Source organism: Phyllobates terribilis, unplaced genomic scaffold, assembly GCF_046119375.1.
Source record: "Phyllobates terribilis strain yellow unplaced genomic scaffold, ASM4611937v1 Scaffold_5__5_contigs__length_657084704, whole genome shotgun sequence".
Taxonomy (NCBI): domain Eukaryota; kingdom Metazoa; phylum Chordata; class Amphibia; order Anura; family Dendrobatidae; genus Phyllobates; species Phyllobates terribilis.
In genome coordinates, this window is record NW_027362765.1 from 197,727,932 (window position 1) to 197,751,130 (window position 23,199).

Genomic DNA, 23,199 nt, shown 5'->3' on the forward strand with positions numbered 1-23,199 from the left:
ATAGGGCATTGTGCCTCCCCACACAGGGTACCATAGTTGCCTCTGCTGATGCCCCTGCTATTACTGATGGGCGCAGGCATGGTAAAGAGGAAAGTGACTGCATCTGCACAAGTTGAGCTCCCACTTGTCTGCAGTGAGTGACACGGGAGATGACGACAGTGGTCCCTGGTGACAGGCGGGGCTGAGGTGCCATTCTGACCGGCCCCTCCCCCACCATATCATAGGGACAGTCCTAGTAATCAGAACTCTGTGCAGGAACACATGGAAATGACTACAGCGTTTCGCCCACCAATCACCGCCGCGTTCTCATCGCCTAGAGAAGCTGTCACAGGCGGCCAATAGGAGGCCGCGTAACATGAGGATTTAAAGCCGCGCACAGGGCGGCGCTGTGTTCTGTCAGTCCCGGGGTCACAGCTGGCGGTCCGGCGAGGAGAAGCAGCGAGGGCGGAGTGATCGTATATCGGTGGTGTCTGCAGGAGCGTCCTGAGGTGTGCGCCATTGCTGAGTGCCGGGGGGCGCTGCGGGTGGTGAGGAGGGAACAGGTGTGCGCCGCTCTGAGGCTGCGAGCGACATTGGCACAACAGGTAGGTCCTGCACCTGATGGCGCCCAGCGGACGAGCGCTGCAGGTAGGGCGCAGTGTATGTGATGGCTCTGCTCCTGTATCGCGGTAATTAACCCCTTCCTCATAGATCCATGTGTAGATAAAGCCGAGCCTGTGACTGCACATTTAATCCGGACAGGCGCTGTCTGCACTTGGCCCCTGATCTGATGAGCACTGTTGCTCTTGGATTATCCTTCCCATCATCTTCCTTGTCTGTTATCAGTTGACCACAAACCAGTATTTTCTTTTGATCTGGTCCTTTTATAGGCGGTTATGTATATCTGTGGTGGCAATACATGGTGATACCTATAACATAACCTGGAGTCTGCATGGAGAGTTCATCATCGCATGTCCTGATAATCTGCAGAGCATCTCTCCTAGTCCACATTTAGGACCGTATGTATGGAGATCCAGGCTGTGACTGCTAATGAGGGACTAATTGATTTCCAGTCTCACCTGTCACATGCTGTTAGGTGGCTTTTCTCCCTCCTTTCTAGATGGAGGCAGCCATGTTTACTGTGTCTGTTTATTAGTAAGGTGAAGTATTGAATAGACCGCATGGCTCCAAGGTCACTGTGATGATGGGAGTTGTAGGTCTGGTGCGTGCCAGTGTCTTCTGTATCCTATTTAAAATCTGTGCCCATGATGGGTTCAGGTATTGCTTTTGTATCCTGTGGTCACATTACTACTTTGACTTTTCATTAGGCTGTCGCTCTACTGGCAGTGAGCGGTTGGCACTGTTGATTTGCTGTACTTTTGCGGTTGCAGACATATAACACCTGGTATCCCTGACAGTCTGAAGGTCGTTCCTTGGCACATCTACCAGGAGTTGGTTTCTCATCTTCTTCAGTTACTTAGAGGCCCATTGGCTTTCTATGATTTTGCCTCCAGAAGTGGTGAGGACAGGTATATTCCCAAGCTCCAGGATCATGCCTCTGTTTTTAGTAACTGTTGTGAAACCTGCCTAAGATCTGCAATCAGTTCAGAAAACTATCACCCAAACTGCAGTGTGTGAACGCAGCTCTATTAGGGCTTTTGTGTTTTATTATAATTTTGCAATGTGTTTACTGGCACTGTCAGCCAGGGAGGTACAGATCACTGTGGAGTGACCTAACACTTAAATGGATGGTTAGCGCAAGTACAGGCGTTAAGTGCAGCCATGGCGTCAACAAGCATTTAATCCCTTCACTGTTCACCCGTGGTTGTTTAACCCCTAAATGCCTTGATCCATGTCGATCACAACATTTAGAATGGAAGTAGGAGCCCCCTCCCAGCCTCCTATCGGTCCCCATGACTTCTTCGAGGGCCTGATCTTCATAACTACCCCTGGGTCTGTCAGCTATGACAAGCCTGTGAGACCATGCTAAGAGGCTTCGGTCAATGACACACTGACTGGTATAAAGCATTGCAGTGAATTATACCAGTGATCAGTGTGATAAAAGTTCAAGTCCCATAGAGGGACTAAGTTAAAAAAACAAACGCCAAAGTAGTATACAGATTTCTATGCAAAAAATAAAAAGTACATATTTGCTGTCGCTGCATCTGGAATGACCTGATCCATAAAACTGTCACACTAGTTAGCTCCTTCAGTGAATACTGTAAAGAGGCAAAAACTATGCTTTTTTTTTTTATTATTATTATACTGCCAAACAAAGTGGAATAAAAGGTGACCCAAAAAGACGAATGTAAATAAAAATAAAATCATGGAAAATTAAATCTTGTCCCACAAAACAAGCCATACAACTCAATCAGTGGAAAAATAAAGCTATAGCTCTCTGAATACATTGATCCAAATAGTTATATTTTTTTTCTACAAGATAGTTTTTGTGTAAAAGTGCCAAAAGATAAAAAATGACATAAATGTAGTATCTCTGTAATCATACTGACCAGAAGAATAACGCTGCCTTATCACTTTTCCCACGCAGTGAACTGCATAAAAATAAAAAACAATTCCTGAATTGTTGGTTTTTGTTCATTCTGCCTCCCAAAAATCGGAATAGAAAGCTATCAAAAAATGTCATGTGCCAATAAAAACGTCAACTTGTCCCGCAAAAATCAAGCTATCACACGACTGTCAGCAGAAATCTGGAAAAATTATAGCTCTCACAATATGGTGATGCAATAAAAAGCGTCTTTTAGTGTGTGACAGCTGCCAATCCTAAAAACCTGATATAAATCTGTAATTGCACCGACCCGAAGAATAAAGTCGTCTAATCACTTACACCGCACGAGGAACAGTGTAAAAAAAAAATAAATAAAACCAATTCTTCACCTGCTGCTGATTTGTTCATTCTGCCTCCCAAAGATCACTGTAAGGCTCGGCTCACATTTATCATGCGCTGAGCGCTTACATCGGAGTTCCCGTGTAAATCTCTGAAATGTGATTCAGACAGATCCCCTATAAGTAGGCAGATGGAGGCACTGTGGACGCCGTCTGGCCTGTAATCCGGCGTTGTTCTTGTTTAAGTGTGCATAAAAGTGCTGACGGCCACAGTTTTGTGCGCTTCTGAAAAAGACACAGCTGAACAGAGGCCAGACGGGAGTCCAGAGTAACTCAGCTCCCTCATAATAGTGAATGGATCCTTTGTGGGTCTCATCTAAATCACGTCACTCGTAGATTTAGATGGAAACCCCAATATAAATGTTTAAGTTGGAGTGCAGGATAAATGTGATCCAAAATGTTCCCAATAAAAGCTTCAACTGTTAAGGGAATATAGGGGCTTCCACATTACTGGTAACAGAGGCTTTGAAAAAGTGAAATGGCTCCTCACCCCTCCACCCCCCCCCCCCCCCAAAAGAATTCTGCACATCCAAATGCCCCCCACCCTTCTGAGCACCAGTGTACCCAAACCACAGCATTCACATGTTTGGCATTTCTGCAGCAATGAGTCTGCTTAACTTGTGTGGTCCATGTTTTTTGCGGCACAATGTACTGGGCACTACAACGGCAGTTTGCAATTTTCATTCAGCATTCAGCAATGTCCACTGCTGCTTGTTTCTGGAAACAGTCATAGTCAAATTGTCACTACACCTGTAGATAAATTCCCAAAGGGGTTTAATTTCCAAAATAGTGTCACTTGAGGGGGGATTCTGCTGCTGTGGCACTTAGGGGCGTTTTTCTATATGGAGTCTGCAAACTATTCTATGATAACTTGTTCTCCAAGAGTCAAATGGCACTCCTTCCCTCCTGATTCTCTCGGGTGACTTAGCAGTATGGGGTATTGCTACATTCAGCAGAAATTGTGACAAATTTTGATGAAAATGTAAAATCTGGAGCTAAAGCTGGAGGTGGGTAGGTAAGAAGTCACCCTAATCTGTTTGGCCACACCAAGCAGGGCTGTGGAGTCTGTAAGCCAAACCTCCGACTCCTCAATTTCCATGACACCGACTCCACTACACCGACTCCCTCATACATGGCTCATGTTTAAGTGATACATTTACTGTAGCACAGATTCATCTCAGCTAAAAGTCTAGACCCTTAGATCAGGAATAGGACAGACATTTATAGGACATTTCATAACTTTCCCAAATTCTCATGAAAAAATATTCCCCACAAATTGCATTGAACTACTGCACCCAATTTATTATATATTTTAGGAGTTGGAGTCAGTCCATTTTATACTGACTCTGGCTCCACGACTCTGGCTCCACGACTCTGGCTCCACGACTCTGGCTCCACGACTCTGGCTCCACGACTCTGGCTCCACGACTCTGGCTCCACGACTCTGGCTCCACGACTCTGGCTCCACGACTCTGGCTCCACGACTCTGGCTCCACGACTCTGGCTCCACGACTCTGGCTCCACGACTCTGGCTCCACGACTCTGGCTCCACGACTCTGGCTCCACGACTCTGGCTTGAACAATCACATTTGATTTGTAAACTGGTCCAGACAAATCAGGCACAGCCATACAGTCTTCATTAAAATGGATGCAAATGTGAACATATTTAATTGCCGCATGCAACCGATGTACAACAGTGGCACTGAACTTGCAACAAAGGTCTTGTACAGGATTGAAAGTGTTTGCTTCTAACCCCTTTCTGACGTGGAGCGTAATGGTACTCTCCACATCAGATCCCCCTGTTTGGTGCGAGCTCTGGCACTGAGCCCGCACCTTTCCGGGCACATGTCAGCTGATCTATACAGCTGACATGTGCCTGCAACAGCTGCAGATGGAATCGCAATCCACCCACGGCTGTTAACCTGTTAAATGCTGCTGTCAATCTGGCGGCATTTAACTCTAGCTTCTGGGAAGCGCATCACTGGCTCTGTCCATCGGCAACCCAGTCACATGATTGCGGGTCGCCGATGGGTAGGCATGACAACCCGGGGTCCGCAGGAGACCCCTGTGGTTGTCACTGCCAGCGGTCGGCGCTCATAGCAAGTGAGCAAATCTGCTACACACAGGCGATCTGATCATCGCCTGTATGTAGCAGAGGGGATCAGATAACTGCAGCTTCTAGTCTGCCATGGAGACTATTGAAGCATGCAAAAAGTGTAATTAATAAAAAATAAATAAATAAAAAAAAAAAAAAAAAATTTAAATCTTTCACCCCATTCAAAATAAAACAGTAAAAAAACGCACAAATGCTCATATTGGTATTGCTGTGTTCAGAATCGCCCGATCTATCAATATATATAAAGAATTAATCCGATCTGTAAATGGCATAACGAGAAATTCTAAATGCCAGATTTACGTTTGGTCGCCGCAACATTGCAATAACGGGCGATCAAAACATTGTCTACCCCAAAATGGTATAAATAAAAACGTCAGCTTGGCGCGCAAAAAAAATAAGCCCTCGCCCGGCCCCAGATCACAAAATATGGAGATGCTACGGGTCTGGGAAAATGGCGCTCTTTTTTTTTTTTTTTTTTTAAGCAAATTTTGAATTCTTTTTTTCACCGCTTAAATAAAAAAGAACCTATACATGTTTGGTATCTGAACTCGTAATGACCTGGAGAATAATAATGGCAGGTCAGTTTGGCATACAATGAACGTGGTAAACAAAATAACTAAAAAAACTACTGTGGAATTCCACTTTTTGCAATTTCACCGCACTTGGAATTTTTTTCCTGTTTTACAGTAAACGATATGGTAAAACCAGTAATGTCGTTCAAAAGTACAACTCTTCCCACAAAAAATAAGTCCTCACGCGGCCTTATTGATCAAAAAATTAATTTATGGCTATGGGAAGAAGGGGAGCAAAAAACGGAAAATGCTCCGGTCGTGAAGGGGTTAATAGTTTACCTCTCTATAACCTAATTATTAACTTTAAGGCTGTGTGCCCACTATGCGTCTTTTAAGCGTTTCCGCAGCGGCAATTCTGCCGCAGAAACGCTTAAAAAACGCTTGGTAGAAGGTCTGCCATGTTCCCCAATGATAATCCGCATGTGCTGTGCACATGCTGCGGAAATTTCTGCTGCGGATTATCATTGTGGAAAAATCCGCAGCACTACCAATTTTCTGTAATCGTGGCGTTTTCGCCGCCATTGACTTGCATTGAATCGCTTAATATCCGCATGACTACATGTGCACATGCGGATATTAAGTGATTCAATGTGCGGCTGGTACCTGGGTCTGGAGAGGAGGAGACTCTCCTCCAGACCCGGGTACCATAGAAACTGTAAAAAAAAAAAAAAAAAAAAAAGTTTTAAAATAAAAATACATTATACTCAGTCTGATGGTCTCCATTGTGATCCGTACTGGCTTCCTGGCAGCTTGCGATAGTCTGAAAGGACCTGCCATGATGTCATTTAGTGATGTGACGGGTCACTTGACCTGACATCGGCGGTTGTGCGACCTGTCACATGACTAAATGACATCATGGCAGGTCCTTTTACACAACCACAAGAGTCCAGACGCATCTGATAAGGAGACCGGGGGCCATCGGAAGGGGAGTATAATGTTGTTGTTTTTTTTTTGTTTTGTTTTTTTTTACCATTTTTATTTATTTTTTTTTTTAAACTATTACTTGGTCACACTATATATAAATCAATGCAAACGGCATGGATTTATAATGTGACCAAGTTGTCAAGCACTTTTCCAAGTGATGCTAAAATAGCTTGGAAAGTGCTTGCCAACCCGCATGTGGAAATGCAAGTGAAGAACGCTTCACATCCGCATGTCCCTGGCAGGAAAACGCATGTACAATCCGCATGTACAATCCACATGCGTTTTTTTTCTGCTAGGGAGATGCAGAAACGCTCAGGAAAAATCCTGAGCATTGTGGGCACATAGCCTAAGCCTATGGGGTTGATGGCATAGATGTTAGACATGCAACACACTAAATTTGCTGACTTATCCCGTTACTTTGTAACATGGGAGTAACCACTTTTAATTGTTTTTATTCAGGGTTCTGGTTTATTTGGCTTCCAAAAGAAGCTGCTATTCTTGCCCTCAAAGAGAAGTATAGAAAGGTTGTGGGAAAAGTGAGCAATTCTGAGGCTCCCTCAGTTCTGTCTATAAAACTCCTCACAGATCAGTGATCTCCCAGCAGGGACCATTCAGGTGCCTTACTATCATCTACCCCTGGAATTGCTGTAAACACCAGTGCATCTCCTCCTAGCCAAAATGTGCCCCCTAAATCTTCAGGTTACTTCTGCCATGCTTAACTTCTGGCTTTCGCCCATGTAGCTATCAATTGCTCTTCTACGGGAAGGCCTCCTAGTGAGCCAGAAATGTCAGCCGGCGCTCCCAGTCCTTGTGTTCATACATGGGAAGTGTCCGGCCTTTGTTTCTGTAGATTGTACATTCCAGCCTCTTGTGTGATTAGAGCTGATTTATTGGGAGACCTATTGGGGGGGGTTTTCATTAAAGAAGTTCAAAGAACAATTGGACTAGTTGTCTATAAACAGTCTGGTTGCTAATTTTTCCAAAAAACTAAAAGAAAAAAGTGTACGTCATTTTTAATTTCTGTTCCACCCCCACCCCCTTTCCAATAGCCTTTTAAATTTATCATTCCATTGACCTAATATAAAAGCTCGAGTGTCCCCCCCCCCCACTTCCCCAAAAGCTGACATTTTCATCAGGCCCTTCTGCCATGACATCCAGTCGGTTCCTTGCAATTGCATCACCGGGAGACATAGGGAGACGGAGCATGACTACATCAATGAATGTGATATTTAAATTAATTTAAGATGTTAAAAAGCAGTGATCGGAGCAAGCTGCAACCGCTGTTAAAAGATACCGTCTACGTAACAGCCAACATCTCTGGTACGGTTCTTGCTCTGTGCTATACACTTTGGGAATTTTTTAAAGGGGGTTCGCTCACTAGCTAATTAGAACGTATCCTTATAAGCCATAATAGATGCAGGTATAACAGCCTCACCTGTCTGTAGAATGGGAGTCCCCTGATTCTGAATTGCTGCCCTGGCCACAGGGACAGGACAGTTGGTTCGGCATGTGCAGTTCTCTCCATTCTCTGATGTCATGTTAGCCCAGCACACTTGGATTAAAAGGTCACTATCAGCTTTCATCTAAATAATGGCTTCTTGTAGACACACTTAAGTGAACAGACGTCAGATATGAATGTAGATGGGAGTTGATGCTGTTGCCACTCAACATTTTCTGCATGTTCTACAAACTGTCCTGCAGGGGACAGTAGTTTTTCTCCTTAGGAAGGGGACTAGAACTATGGTCACCCATTAGAAATCCCAACTTTAAGATTTCTACTTTTAGTAGGTGGCACTAAGGCTAAAATCCTCTCTCCATAGACTACTTGCGAACGGCCTATAAGACATGTCACTCTGCACATGGAGAGGTTACCCCTTATAATTTAACAGGGAATGATGGGTTGATTTACACTGTAAGATGTAACATACTTGTCTGTCCATTTAATAGCCTGTTTACAGATTGTTCATTGTGCATCTGAAGCGGGGTCGTCTGTGTAATCTGTCATTGTTCTCAACAGCACATTGTACTAGTGTCATAGCAGTCTTGATGTGGGTCACCACCATCATTGCATTTTAAGTGATCCCACCCATGGCCCTCTGGTTACAACAGGACTGCCCCTTCACTGTGTCTACAGTTGGCCCATTCCTTTCCACTAGTATCCAAGGGGTAAGGCTTCTCCTTGCAGAGAGTAACATGTCAACGTGAAGATACTGGGAATGGTGAAGAATTGACAGTGTATTAGTCACTGTAGCCTCCAGTGTTCTTTACTTTTTAAAAGGGTTGTCTGGCCTTGGGCTACAAGAGTGCAAACTTGTGAATCCTCACATCACGCGTGCTGTAAGGATTTTCTCATGCCAGTTGCGGGCGCGTGACTGCAATTGTGTGATTTGTGTACGTGCAGTCATGTGCTGACTAGATGGGCACGGCCTAACTCAAGGCATGTGCTGGACAATGTTTAAAGGAGTTATCCAGTACTTTCTTGAATTGCCCCAATGTATTTAGTATGTGCCCATAAGTGTTTTTGTAATTTAGGTGTGTGTTTGTGTTATTTATTTTACTAACTTATATAGCGCCATTAATTCCACAGAGCTTTACAGACATTATTTGCCCTGTCCCCATTGGGGCTCACAATCTAGATTCCCTATCAGTATGTCTTTGGAGTGTGGGAGGAAACCGGAGGAAACCCACGCAAACACGGGGAGAACATACAAACTCCTTGCAGATGTTGTCCGTGGGGGTGGGGGGGGGGGGGATTTTAACCCAGGACCGCAGCACTGCAGTACTAACCCTGTATTTCCTGTGAGCGGCGCTATAGCTGGCCGCTCACAGGCATCACAGGACCCCCGGCTGCAGCCAGCTCTGGCATCCGCTGATATCACGTCAAGTTGCGGATGCAGCTGGGTGTGACTCAGTGCTGCGTTTCGTGGTGAGTGATGGGCTGTGGGTGGGGTTACCCCGCATGTCACACCCAGCATTCACCGCAAGCTTTCCCTCTCCTCATTCACTGGGAAAGCGCCTGGTGGATGCTGGGTGTGACGTGCGGGGTAACCCTGCCCAGAGCCCAAGATCAGCCGCAGGGAGCGCGTCACTGATGTCATGCCTCACTTGACGTGACATCAACGGAAGAAAAAGCTGGCTGCCGCCGAGGGTCACATGGTGCCTCTGAGTGGCCAGCGATCGCACTGCTCACAGGCAATACATACAACTAAAGGTAATTACAAAGACACATTTATGGGCACATGCTAAATACATTGGGGCAATTGAAAAAAGTACTGGACAACTCCTTTAATTGGAAAGTGGCTGGAATATGTAAATTGCCCACTCCCGGCACTGAAGAATCCTCACAGCGCTCTTTGAGCACTTGCAGCCTAAGACTGGACAAGCCCTTTCAGGCACAGATTTTCCGCCCTTATGACTTGGTTATGTTGCTGCTTACCAACTAGTGAGTGCCTTAGCTCTGGGCCCCTCATGGTCATTAGTTTTGCAGTGTCTGTTGCACAGCCTCTAAATTTTCAATGTTGGGTGTGGGTCAGCCTTTGTTTCACTACTAAAAAAAAAGTCCTTTAAAGTAATGTACAGAGAAGACATCCCCTGTCACGTATGACATGTGCTTTATATGACAAGTGAGCCTGTGCCATCTTTCTCTATTGTAGTGTAATGTCGCTTGTTGTGGTTCATCTGTGCCGTTATAAAGGAACCATTGCAGGACTGCTCCATAAACCAGGGTGGGGTCTCCCTCTACTCACTCCTGTATCTAAACTTCATCAGAAAGCCTTACATAACAATTATAAAAGTAAAATCTGATAAAGTAATGTAAAAAATTCCTCACATCACATGATTGATCTTGCCATCAGCTGAGTGGCACACCTGTGAATGACACATCTGCGGTGCAAAATGACTGACTGTTACATAGGGCATCTGTTAGACACCATCTTGGCTAGGATTAGAGGCCTGACCTGTAACAGCTGGCTGTTTCCAACCAGAATTATCTGCTGCTCTGAGCTCAAATGTTCTCTGAATTACATCCAGGGAGTGTAAAGAACTGCAAGTCGGGCCTGTCCAAGTGAATGGAGCTGCTCTTACTGGCAGTCCTTGGGGGAGGATGTAGCCTTACACAGGAAGAAATTTGTTGGGACCCCTTCATACTAACAATCTTTGGGGGGGGGGGTCATAGTGTGCAAGATACCTCTTTAATTCCCAAAATCAGCTTTGAAACCTTTTAAGGAAGGCATCTGTAAAAATCAGGTCTCTCAAAGTGACACTTCCTTTAAACAAAGTTATTCTTCATCCATAGGATGGGGAGTGATTTGCGCAGTGCTTGGACCCTCAGCGATCCTGAGACTGTGGATATGCTACAGACAGCCAATCAATGGGTCATAATCCACGGATTCCTGTTTTTGATTTAGACTGTGTAATTATCATGGCTGTCCTGGAGATGTCTCCTTTAAGGGACGTTTAGGTGTTATGTCTCCATTATACAGGGAGTAGAGACTGCTGTAACCCATACAACCTATAAGCCTTCATTATTTTCCTTTGTTTCAGCAGTCTTTTTTTCTTGAGCGCTCCTGGATCTCTGCCGTCCTAGCTCTGTGCCTACCGGGTCTTTTGTTCTCGGGTGTATTTATAAAACCTTAATGAAGGCATCTAATCTGAGGTGTAAATATAACCTGAAATCTTGCAAATTACTTAGAAAGACTTTACAGCCGTGCAATCATTTTCATTATCACTCCAATTAATGTAGCGGCTGGCTGCTTTTCCACATGTAATGTATATTCATGAATGTACCCATCTCTGCCCCTTGTCTGCCATGTAAAACCCACTATAATACATTTATTCAGCTGAATTGCACTTCTAAAAGTTTTACTTTGGTAAATTAAATACCTATTCTATTCATACAGAAGTATATTTCCTCCTCTTGCCACTAGTTTAGTGTTCACAGAATGTGGCATAAATGTCTAGCTTTGGGTCCACCTCCATCAGTAGTGGTCTGAATGTGTGGTGTACAGGAGTAGGCTAGATGTTAAGGTGGTGCTCTCTCCAATGATGCCTGGGATCAGACCATGTCTTTACTCCCTGTTCATGACTCTCTGAAGCCACAAAAAACTGGATTAAGATGTATCCCCAACAGCACCATTAACTCAATAATACCCTCGCTGTTTCAGCACCACTGGTCTGGTACTGGCTTCAGTGCTCACATAGGTCTGGGATGTTATCCCTGCAAGATGACAAGGAGCTGCAGGGCAACCAGAAATTGTGGAATTGAGTGATGGACTTCTATTGTCGGTTTCACCTTGGCCAATATTTTTCTGCAATAAGGCATAAGCAAAATAAAAGCTAAAATTGTTTCCAGTACATCCCCCTGACAGCACCATAGGAGTAATCCCATATCCTGTGTAGGGACTGGAAGCACAAGAGGTTAAAAGCCCTCCCCCCCCCAACCTCCTCAGTGTTTTTCCTGTCCCTACACAGGACAGGGAGTACAGGAGGAGCACTGGTGAAAAGTTTACCTCAAGGGACCCCGGGAGATCGGGGGGGGCCGTCGCTCTCTCCTTCCCACTGCTTAGAGGGTCCTTTGGTGACACGCCATCTTGAGTCCCTCAGCCCTCCGGTGTGCTGAAGCCTCCGGGTGCCGCTTCCCCATCACTGGGGCTCTCTGCATTCTGCTCTGGGCGTGTCCGGCTTCTCCTGGCTTCAGGACTGCCCGGCGTCGAAACTGGAAGTTCGGAGATGACTACTTCCGGTGGCAGTCGTGCGGGAAATAAAAAATTGCGGTTAGACTAGACGCCAGGGAGCAGGAGAAAATGACAGGATGACCAGGTAAGGTATAAGAAGGGGGGCTGGGGAGCATCAAAGGCAGGCTTACAGCTTGGTCTCCCATAACGGCAAAATGGCAGATATGTCTCACCCTGATACATGACTGTGGGATGATCCAGGGAGGGTAAGTGTACCATTAACCTCTTTTATATGGCTAATGGAGCGTACGCTTACAAGGCCCTCCATATTTTTTATAGGCTGTCTCTGGGCAATTACCACCTTCTTCTGAGAAAAAGGATACAGGGAAAAAATCACAGTAAAATCCAAGAGGTGCCTGGATTGTAACATCAGACTTCCCGACTCGTATACAAAACGCCTGTGCGGAATGTAGAGCCTCCATGCTAAAGGAGGAGCACGGGGGCTTTATTAAATGAGATGCGTAGTATAATCAAAGAAGAAGTTCAGGCTTCTATTATGTCTTTGCAGCCCCCAGGTTCAGGAGTCCAGGATGTCCTGGGACCCAAAAGACCCAGAGAAGATATTGCACCATCTTGTGAGGGTGAAATCGACCCATCTGGCGACTGACAACAGTGAGACCATTGGTCCACCTCGGGGCGGGGAACAAAAAAAATATATGTTCCACTTAGATGGTATGGATATTCTTCTACGAGCTGTCCGAAACACGATGCAAGTAGAGGAAACTGAGAAGAGCAGTAACATTCAGGATGAGATGTTTGGTGGTCTTAGAATCCAGAGATTCATGGTTTTCCCTGTTAATGCTCATATGAAGGACATGATACTGGAGGAATGGGAGGATGCGGAGAAGAGACACTCTCTATACCACGAGACTTGTGTGCCCAACTATCTTTTGATCCACAGGACTCCAACGTGTGGGACACTGTTCCTAAAATTGGCATCCCAGTGGCTAAAGTGGTCAAGAAAACCTCGATCCCCTTTGAGGACTTGTCAGCACTTAAAGATCCTATGGATAGGAAGGCGGATGGACTTTTGAAAAAAGCCTGGGAAACTTCGGTGGCAATTATTAAATCTAATGTCGCTGCTACATCTATTGCCAGATCCATGAGTCTGGCTAGTGTCATCTATGGGATCGTACCCCAAGGGAATCTCTCCTTCAATCAATCATTGCCCCTATTAAAAATGTCAACAAATCTTATGGCCGACTCTTCGGCAGAATCAGTCAATTTGCGGCCAGAGATAATGCGCTTACCAACTCAGCCTGTAGAGCTGTTTGTTCTTGGAAGCTGTATCTCCAGACCATGTTTTTAACCAAACTGTGCTCCATTCCATTTTCAGGGCTCAGTGTTCGGACCCGTATTAGACTACATTCTAGAAAAAGCGTCCAATAAAAAGGGCTTCCCTGAGGAGAAAAAGGAGCAGCCCTTTTGCAAACCCTTCCCCTCCTGTAAATATAACACTCAGAAAAAAGGTGGGTCCACAAGCTGGAGTTTTAATAAGGGGAACAAAAATAGGAAATACCAGCCCAGTACTAGCTCCCGTCCAAAATGAAAATGACTGTCAGAGTAGGGGGGCGATTAAAGTTATTCAAAAACAGTTGGCATCGGGTCACTCAAAATCCCTGGATACTAACAACTATAGCGCAGGGTTACAGGATAGTTTTCTCAAAATCCCCCTCAAATTCTGCCTGACAGAGGGTTCCCCTACCTCTTATCTACAGGCAGACAGAGAAGCTGCTATATCAGAGGGTTATTGTGCCAGTTCCAGAACACTAACAACATCGGGGCCATTACTTCAATAAAGAAACAGTCAGGTGAGTTCCGTACAATTATCAACCTGAAACCGCTAAACCGATGGGTTCGCTACAAAAAATTCCGCATGGAATCGGTAAGATCAGCCATTCCTCTAATAGACGCTGATGCGGTAATGTGCACCCTGGACCTCAGGGATGCATACTACCACCTGCCAATACATTCCTCAAGTCAGCAATATCTGAGGTTTGCCCTACCATCAGGCAGTCAGATTCTACACGACCAGTTCCAATGTCTTCCCTTTGGCCTGTCATCTGCTCCCAGAATCTTTACGAAGATCATAGCAGAGGTGGAGGCCTATATCCGACTCAGGGATATTACCATCATTCTGTACTTGGACGACTTCCTGGTGGTGGCAGGGTCTCCTCTAAGTATGACGCAACATCTGGAACTTGTCCTACAGACCTTTACCAGCCTGGGTTTGATTGTGAACAAAGAAAAGTCCAATCTTATCCCCAGTACTTCACACATCTTCCTGGGAGTCCATCTTAACTCCTGAGTGCAAATGTCTTATCTCCCAGAAGACAAAATGCTCTCAATTCCACAAAGGATTCATTCTTTTGCCAGAGAGAAGAAACCTTCGATCCAAAAGGCAATGAGCATTTTAGGAATCGTGCTGTCGTGCATCACCTGTGTCAGATGGAGCCAGTTCCATTCCAGGCCTCTACATAAGTGCATCCTGGAAGTGACAAACGGACATCAGAATTACCTAGACGAGAAGACGTCTTTGTCCAGAGACGCCCAGGACTCTCTACACTGGTGGCTCGACCAGAAGAATCTACAGAAGGGAGTGCAGTGGATTCTGGAACCTTGTCTTTTAGTGACCACGGACGCAAGTCTCTCAGGATGGGGAGCTCGAGTGGGAGATTCTTATCTCCAAGGAACATGGTCCACAGAGATTCAGACCCGATCATAGAATTTTCAGGAACTACAAACGATCTGAGAAGCCGGGCGGTCTTAAGAGACAGACATGTAAAAATCTTGTCTGACAACATCACGGCAGTCTTTCATCAGTCATCAGGGTGGACCAAGACACCCACTTCTCCAGTCCCTGGCCAACAGGATATTCTTAGGGATAGAGAAGATGGTGAGCTCCATTTCAGCAGTTCACCTTTGGAGATCTGACAATCAGGAGGCAGATTACCTCAGCAGGTGTCAGATGAAGGCTTCAGAATGGGAACTGAATGAAGGTGTTCCAGCGACTAACTTGCAGATGGGGTCAGCCGCACCTAGACCTTTTTGCATCCAGAACGAATGCAAAGACTACATCTTTCTTCTCTCTCGACCCAAGAGATCATCCTCTGGCAGTGGATGCTCACAATATTGGGGAGAAGGCCTAACATATGCCTTCCCATCTTCTCTAATTCCAAGAATGCTGTGGAAAATTCAGGAAGATCGGGCAACAGTCCTAACAATTGTCCCTTTCTGGCGAAGGAGGAGTTGGTTCTCCATTCTATGTCATCTAGCGTTGGAAAACCCAATCATTTTACCATTTCAGGAAGATCTTCTGACGCAAGCTCCACTGTTGCATCGGAATATTCAACAACTCCAGCTCTCGGCTTGGCTTTTGAAGGGGAGATCCTGAAGAACAAGGGCTTATCCGCCAGAGTGATCCAGACTATGCAGGCTAGTAGAAAACCTGTAACCCAGGCCATATATAAAGTCTGGAGGACCTTTTGTCAGTTCCACAGGACAGTAGACGCCTCTCAGCCAGACATCCCTGTGATCCTTGATTTCTTGCAGGCGGGATTTGACGCAGGTCTTAGACCAAGTACCTTGAAGGTGCAGATTGCGGCACTAGGTGCTTTCTTCGACACATCATTGTCCTCGCATGCCTGGATAATCAGGTTTGTCAAGGCAATCCAGAGACTTAGGCCTACCCAGAGAATTTCTTCCCTCTGTGGGATCTGAATCTTGTCCTGAGTCCTTTGCAGACCTGCCTTTGGCCCAGTGAATGAATTGGGAATAAAGAACTTGACTCTGAAAACAGTCTTCTTGGTGGCAATCACCACAGTTAAACAGTTGGGTGAAATCCAGGCTCTGTCGAGCCTTGCATGCCGATTCGGGATGATTGCATCATTCTCAAGCTGTATCCAAGTTTCTCCCAGAAGGTGGTGTCATTGATGACCTTAAACCAAGAAGTGGTCCTTCCATCATTCTGCGAAAACCCTAGGAATCAGAGGGAGGAAGAGTTCCACCATCTCTGTCCGCAGAGCAGTGTTGGCCTATTTGGAAGCCACTCGAAACTGGAGATTAGACTCTAATCTTTTTATACAGTTTGGGGGACAAAATAGAGGCAGGAAGGATTCAAAGCCATCCTTGGCTAGATGGGTCACATCTAGTGATGAGCGAGCATGCTCAGTACTCGCCCGAGCATCTTGGTACTCGAGATGCTTGGAGCTCGCCGAGTACTTGCGTGATGCTCGGTCTGGAGCTTGGGTCCCCGTCCTGCTTATCTGGCGCTATTTAGAGCACCAATCATGCAGGGATTGTCTGCCACTCGCTGTAATGTCACAGCCATGGTGGTTGTGGCATTAGTTATTGCCCAAATCAATGGGAACAGTGCTCACAGGGAAACATGAAAAGCCAGCAATTCATCAGCAGCATACACCAGTACCTGACAATTTTAGAACAAAGAATAGAGCATCACACATAGAAGCATGTCAGTCACATATACAAGAAGTACAGTGATAGTGTTGATTACTGTACTTGTCATTTAGTGTTAAAATAAAGGATTTATTAAAAAAAAAATTGGCGTAGGGTTCACCGTAATTTTAGTCTCTAGTGGAGGTTAAGCAGATGGCTGGGGCAGATGTTTGAAGCCTGGGAAGGGGGTAATACCCACGGAGCTTCCCAGGCTACTAATATCAACCCCCAGCTGAATACCTATCCTTTACCAGCTATTAAAATGGGGGACCCCCCAAAAAAACAACGTGGGGGTCCCCCCTATTTTAATAGCTAGCAAAGGCTAGGCAGACAGCTGGGGGCTGATATTAATAGCCCAGGAAGGGTGCCATGAATATTGGCCCCCTCCCAGGCTAGAAACACCAGCCGTCAGCTGCCCCAGAAATGGCGCATCCATTGGATGTGCCAATTCTGGCACTTAGCCTCACTCTTTCCACTGCCCTGTAGCCATGGCAGTGGGGTAATAGGGTTGGGGTTGATGTCAGCTGGCATTATAAGCTGACATCAAGTCCAGGTTAGTAATGGAGAGGCGTCTATAAGACACCCCCATTACTAACCCCATAGTGAAAGTTAAAAAAAAGACAAACACCCAGAATAAAGTCCTTTAATTGACATAAACACACAATTCTTTATTGTTCTAAATTAAACCTTACTTACCATCACGCCCATTCCAGCTGAAGCCAATGTCTTCTGCAATAAAAGTAAAATAATAAAGCAACCTCATCCTTACCTTTCCTTGGTTCCCAGGACAGCTTCAGCTGTGCTACATTCAGATGACAGGCTGCCATGCCGCAGACACTGAGAAGCGCAGGCATGCTTGCACTCCTCAGTGTCTGGCTGTGACTACATCCAGATGAGCCAAGTTCATGTACAATGAACTCGGCTCACCTCATGCACATCACTGACAGCGTGGGAAAACTCTCCTGCGCTTCTCAGTGTCTGCGGCATGGCAAGCGGGATGGCAGCTTTCGGCTGCGATCCAGCCTGTCATGTGAATGTAGCAGAGCTGGAGCCGTCCTGGGAACCATGGAAAGGTAAGGACGAGGTTGCTTTATTTTATTGCAGGAGATCGTTGGCTTCAGCTAGAATCAGCGTGATGGTAAGTATGGTTTAATTTAGAACAATAAAGAATGGTTTATTTCAATTAAAGGACTTTATTCTGGGTTTTTTTTTTTGTTTTTTTTTTACTTTGACTATGGGATTAGTAATGGGAGTGTCTTATAGACTCTTCTCCATTACTAACCTGGGCTTGATGTCAGCTGGCATTATAAGCTGACATCAACCCCAACCCTATTACCCCACTGACACAGCTACAGGGCAGTGGGAAGAGCGAGGCTAAGTGCCAGAATTGGCGCATCCTATAGATGCGCCATTTCTGGGGCTGCTGACGGCTGGTGTTTCTAGCCTGGGAGGGGGCCAATATTCATGGCACCCTTCCTGGGCTATTAATATCAGCCCCCAGCTGTCTGCCTAGCCTTTGCTAGCTATTAAAATAGGGGGGACCCCACGTCATTTTTTTGGGGGGGGTCCCCCATTTTAATAGCTAGTAAAGGCTAGGTATTCAGCTGGGGGCTGATATTAGTAGCCTGGGAAGCTCCGTGGGTATTACCCCCTTCCCAGGCTTAAAACATCTGCCCCAGCCGTCTGCGTAACCTCCGCTAGAGACTAAAATTACGGGGAACCCCACGCCAATTTTTTTTTTTAATAAATCCTTTATTTTAACACTAAATGACAAGTACAGTAACCAACACTATCACTGTGCTTCTTATATATGTGACCGACATGTTTCTATCTATCTAATCTATGTGTGATGCTCTATTCTTTCTGTTCTAAATTGTCGAGTACCGGTGTATGCTGCTGATGAATTGCCGGCTTTTCATGTCATTCTACATTATTCTTAGTTGTTTTCCTTCATGTAGAATTAACCTACAAGGAAAGAAAGGGTTTATTTTCATTCCGATATTTGTGTCCCATTGACTTGCATTGGTTTCCGGTATCCGAATCAGCAATATCCGATATTTTTTGGGTATTGATCCGATCCTTTCCGATATCGGAAGGTATCGCTCAACACTAGTGTTGAGCGATACCTTCCGATATCAGGAAATATCGTATTGGATTGGATCGGGCCGATACCCAAAAAGTATCGGATATCGCCGATTCCGATACCGGAAACCAATGCAAGTCAATGGGACACAAATATCGGAATGAAAATTAAACCCTTTCTTTCCTTGTAGGTTAATTCTACATGAAGGAAAACAACTAAGAATAATGTAGAATGACATGAAAAGCCGGCAATTCATCAGCGGCATTCACCGGTACCCGACAATTTACAACAGAAAGAATAGAGCTTCACACATAGATTAGATAGATAGAAACATGTCAGTCACATATATATGAAGTACAGTGACAGTGTTGCTTACTGTACTTGTCATTTAGTGTAAAGGATTTATTTAAAAAAATAATAGTGTTTTCATGCACCGTCTCTTTAAGAAAGCCGGCCGGCAATTCAGCATCTGTACCCGACAATTTAGAATGGAAAGAATAGAGAATCACACATAGATTAGATAGATAGAAACATGTCAGTCACATATATATGAAGTACAGTGACAGTGATTACTGTACTTGTCATTTAGTGTTAAAATAAAGTATTTATTTTAAAAAAAAATTGGCGTGGGGTTCCCCTTAATTTTAGGCTCTAGCGGAGGTTAAGCAGACAGCTGGGGCAAATGTTTGAAGCCTGGGAAGGGGGTAATACCCACGGAGCTTCCCAGGCTACTAATATCAGCCCCCAGCTGAATACCTAGCCTTTACTAGCTATTAAAATGGGGGAACCCCCCCAAAAAAAATAACGTGGGGTCCCCCCTAATTTAATAGGTAGCACAGGCTAGGCAGACAGCTGGGGGCTGATATTAATAGCCCAGGAAGGGTGCCATGAATATTGGCCCCCTCCCAGGCTAGAAACGCCAGCCGTCAGCCGCCCCAGAAATGGCGCATCCATAGGATGCGCAAATTCTGGCACTTAGCCTCGCTCTTCCACGCTGCCCTGGTGCGGTGGCAGGGGGTAATAGGGTTGGGGTTGATGTCAGCTTATGCCAGCTGACATCAAGCCCAGGTTAGTAATGGAGAGGCGTCTATAAGACACCCCCATTACTAACCCCATAGTCAAAGTTAAAAGAAAACACAAACACCCAGAATAAAGTCCTTTAATTGAAATAAAGACACAATTCTTTATTGTTCTAAATTAAACCATACTTACCATCACGCCCATTCCAGCTGAAGCCAACGATCTCCTGCAATAAAAGTAAAATAATAAAGCAACATCATCCTTACCTTTCCATGGCTCCCACGACAGCTTCAGCTCTGCTACATCGAGATGACAGGCTGGACCGCAGCAGAACGCTGCCATCCATCCGGTCATCCCGCAGACACTGAGAAGCGCAGGCATACTTCCACTCCTCAGTGTCTGGCTGTGACGGCATCCAGATGAGCCGAGGTCATGTCCAATGAACTCAGCTCACCTCATGCACGTCACTGACAGCGTGGGAAAATTCTCACGCTGAAGTGCTGAGTGCAGGAGAATTTTCCCACGCTGTCAGTGACGTACATGAGGTGAGCTGAGTTCATTGGACATGACCTCGGCTCATCTGGATGCCGTCACAGCCAGACACTGAGGAGTGGAAGTATGCCTGCGCTTCTCAGTGTCTGCGGGATGACAGGATGGATGGCAGCGTTCTGCTGCGGTCCAGCCTGTCATCTCGATGTAGCAGAGCTGAAGCTGTCGTGGTAGCCATGGAAAGGTAAGGATGATGTTGCTTTATTATTTTACTTTTATTGCAGGAGATCGTTGGCTTCAGCTGGAATGGGCGTGATGGTAAGTATGGTTTAATTTAGAACAATAAAGAATTGTGTCTTTATTTCAATTAAAGGACTTTTTTCTGGGTGTTGTGTTTTTTTAAATACTTTACTAGAAATTCATGGTGGTCATGTCTAATATTGGGTGACCCCATGAATTTCGGGCTTAGGGCCAGCTGATAATGCCAAGCTGGCCTTAACCCCTTTATTACCCAGTGAGCCACAGCACCAGGGCCCTGGATGGAGTTGGGTACAGCGCCAGAAGATGGCGCTTCTATGAACGCGCCATTTTCTGGGGCGGCTGCGGACTGCAATTTGCAGCGGGGGTGGCCCAGAAAGCTTGGGTCTCCCTGCGCTGTGGATTCCAGCCCCCAGCTGCCTAGTTGTACCTGGCTGGGCACAAAAATAGGGCGAAGCCCCACGCATTTTTTTTTTTTAATTATTTCATGAAATAATTTTTTTTAAAAAAGGGCTTCCCTATATTGTTGTGTCCGGCCAGGTACAAATAGGCAGCTGGTGGTTGGGGGCAGCCTGTTCCTGCCTGCTGTACCTGGCTGGACACAAATATAGGGCGAAGCCTCACGTCAATTTTTTTTAAAATAAATCCTTTATTTTAACACTAAATGACATTTGAGGAGTTAATAAAGATGCAGTCCCTAAATTATTTATTTTTTATTTAATTTTTCCCAAAACTTTTGACGTGGGCTTCGCCATATTTTTGTATGCCAGCCAGGTACAGCATCCAGCTTCTATGAACGCGCCATTTTCCGGGGTGGCTGCGGACTGCAATTTTCAGCGGGGGGGGGGCAGAAAGCTTGGGCCTCCCTGCGCTGCAGATTCCATCCCCCAGCTGCCTAGTTGTACCTGGCTGGACACAAAAATAGGGAGAAGCTTCACGTATTTTTTTTTTTTTAATTATTTCATGAAATTCATGAAATAATTAAGAAAAAAAGGGCTTCCCTATATTGTTGTGTCCCAACCAGGTACAAATAGGCAGCTGGTGGTTGGGGGCAGCCCGTTCCTGCCTGCTGTACCTGGCTGGACACAAATATAGTGCGAAGCCCCACGTCAATTTTTTTAAATCATTTCAGGAAATTCATGTAATAATTAAAAAAAAAATTGATGTGGGGCTTCGCCCTATATTTGTGTCCAGTCAGGTACAGCAGGCAGGAACGGGCTGCCCCCAACCACCAGCTGCCTATTTGTACCTAGCCGGACACGACAATATAGGGAAGCCCTTTTTTTCTTAATTATTCCATGAATTTCATGAATTTAAAAAAAAAAAAAAACGTGGAGCTTCGCCCTATTTTTGTGTCCAGCCAGGTACAACTAGGCAGCTGGGGGCTGGAATCCGCAGCGCAGGGAGGCCCAAGCTTTCTGGGCCCCACCCGCTGCAAATTGCAGTCCGCAGCCACCCCGGAAAATGGCGCGTTCATAGAAGCGCCATCTTCTGGCGCTGTACCCAACTCATCCAGGGCCCTGGTGCTGTGGCTCACTGGGTAATAAAGGGGTTAAGGCCAGCTTGGCATTATCAGCTGGCCCTAAGCCCGAAATTCATGGGGTCACGCCAATATTAGACATGACCACCATGAATTTCTAGTAAAGTATTTAAAAAAAAAACACAACACCCAGAAAAAAGTCCTTTAATTGAAATAAACACACAATTCTTTATTGTTCTAAATTAAACCATACTTACAATCACCCCCATTCCAGCTGAAGCCAACGATCTCCTGCAATAAAAGAAAAATAATAAAGCAACCTCATCCTTACCTTTCCATGGCTCCCACGACGGCTCCAGCTCTGCTACATCGAGATGACAGGCTGGACCGCAGCAGAACGCTGCCATCCAGCCTGTCATCCCGCAGACACTGAGAAGCGCAGGCATACTTCCACTCCTCAGTGTCTGGCTGTGACGGCATCCAGATGAGCCGACAATGAACTCGGCTCACCTCATGTACGTCACTGACAGCGTGGGAGAATTCTCCTGCACTCAGCGCTTCAGCGTGAGAATTTTCCCACGCTGTCAGTGACGTGCATGAGGTGAGCTGAGTTCATTGGACATGACCTCGGCTCATCTGGATGCCGTCACAGCGAGACACTGAGGAGCGCAAGCATGCCTGCGCTTCTCAGTGTCTGCGGGATGACAGGCTGGATGGCAGCGTTCTGCTGCGGTCCAGCCTGTCATCTCGATGTAGCAGAGCTGAAGCTGTCCTGGGAACCATGGAAAGGTAAGGATGAGGTTGCTTTATTATTTTACTTTTATTGCAGGAGATCGTTGGCTTCAGCTGGAATGGGCGTGACTGTAAGTATGGTTTAATTTAGAACAATAAAGAATTGTGTCTTTATTTCAATTAAAGGACTTTTTTCTGGGTGTTTGTGTTTTTTTTAAATACTTTACTAGAAATTCATGGTGGTCATGTCTAATATTGGCGTGACCCCATGAATTTCGGGCTTAGGGCCAGCTGATAATTTCAAGCTGGCCTTAACCCCTTTATTACCCAGTGAGCCACCGCACCAGGGCCCTGGATGAGTTGGGTACAGCGCCAGAAGATGGCGCTTCTATGAACGCGCCATTTTCCGGGGCGGCTGCGGACTGCAATTTGCAGCGGGTGGGGCCCAGAAAGCT

At 45.7% G+C, this 23,199-nt stretch overlaps 1 protein-coding gene across 3 annotated transcripts in view; it reads left to right on the forward strand.

The window, feature by feature from the left end:
* Window positions 1-238: 238 nt before the first annotated feature.
* Window positions 239-23,199, forward strand: part of NDRG3 (NDRG family member 3) — a 59,327-nt gene continuing 36,366 nt past the window's right edge. For 2 of the 3 annotated variants that reach the window (XM_073683663.1, XM_073683665.1), the window contains exon 1: window positions 242-488. The gene's annotated coding sequence lies outside the window, so the exon portion shown is untranslated. Of the gene's footprint in view, window positions 585-23,199 lie in introns of all 3 variants that reach the window. The other variant, XM_073683664.1, reaches the window with a different exon arrangement.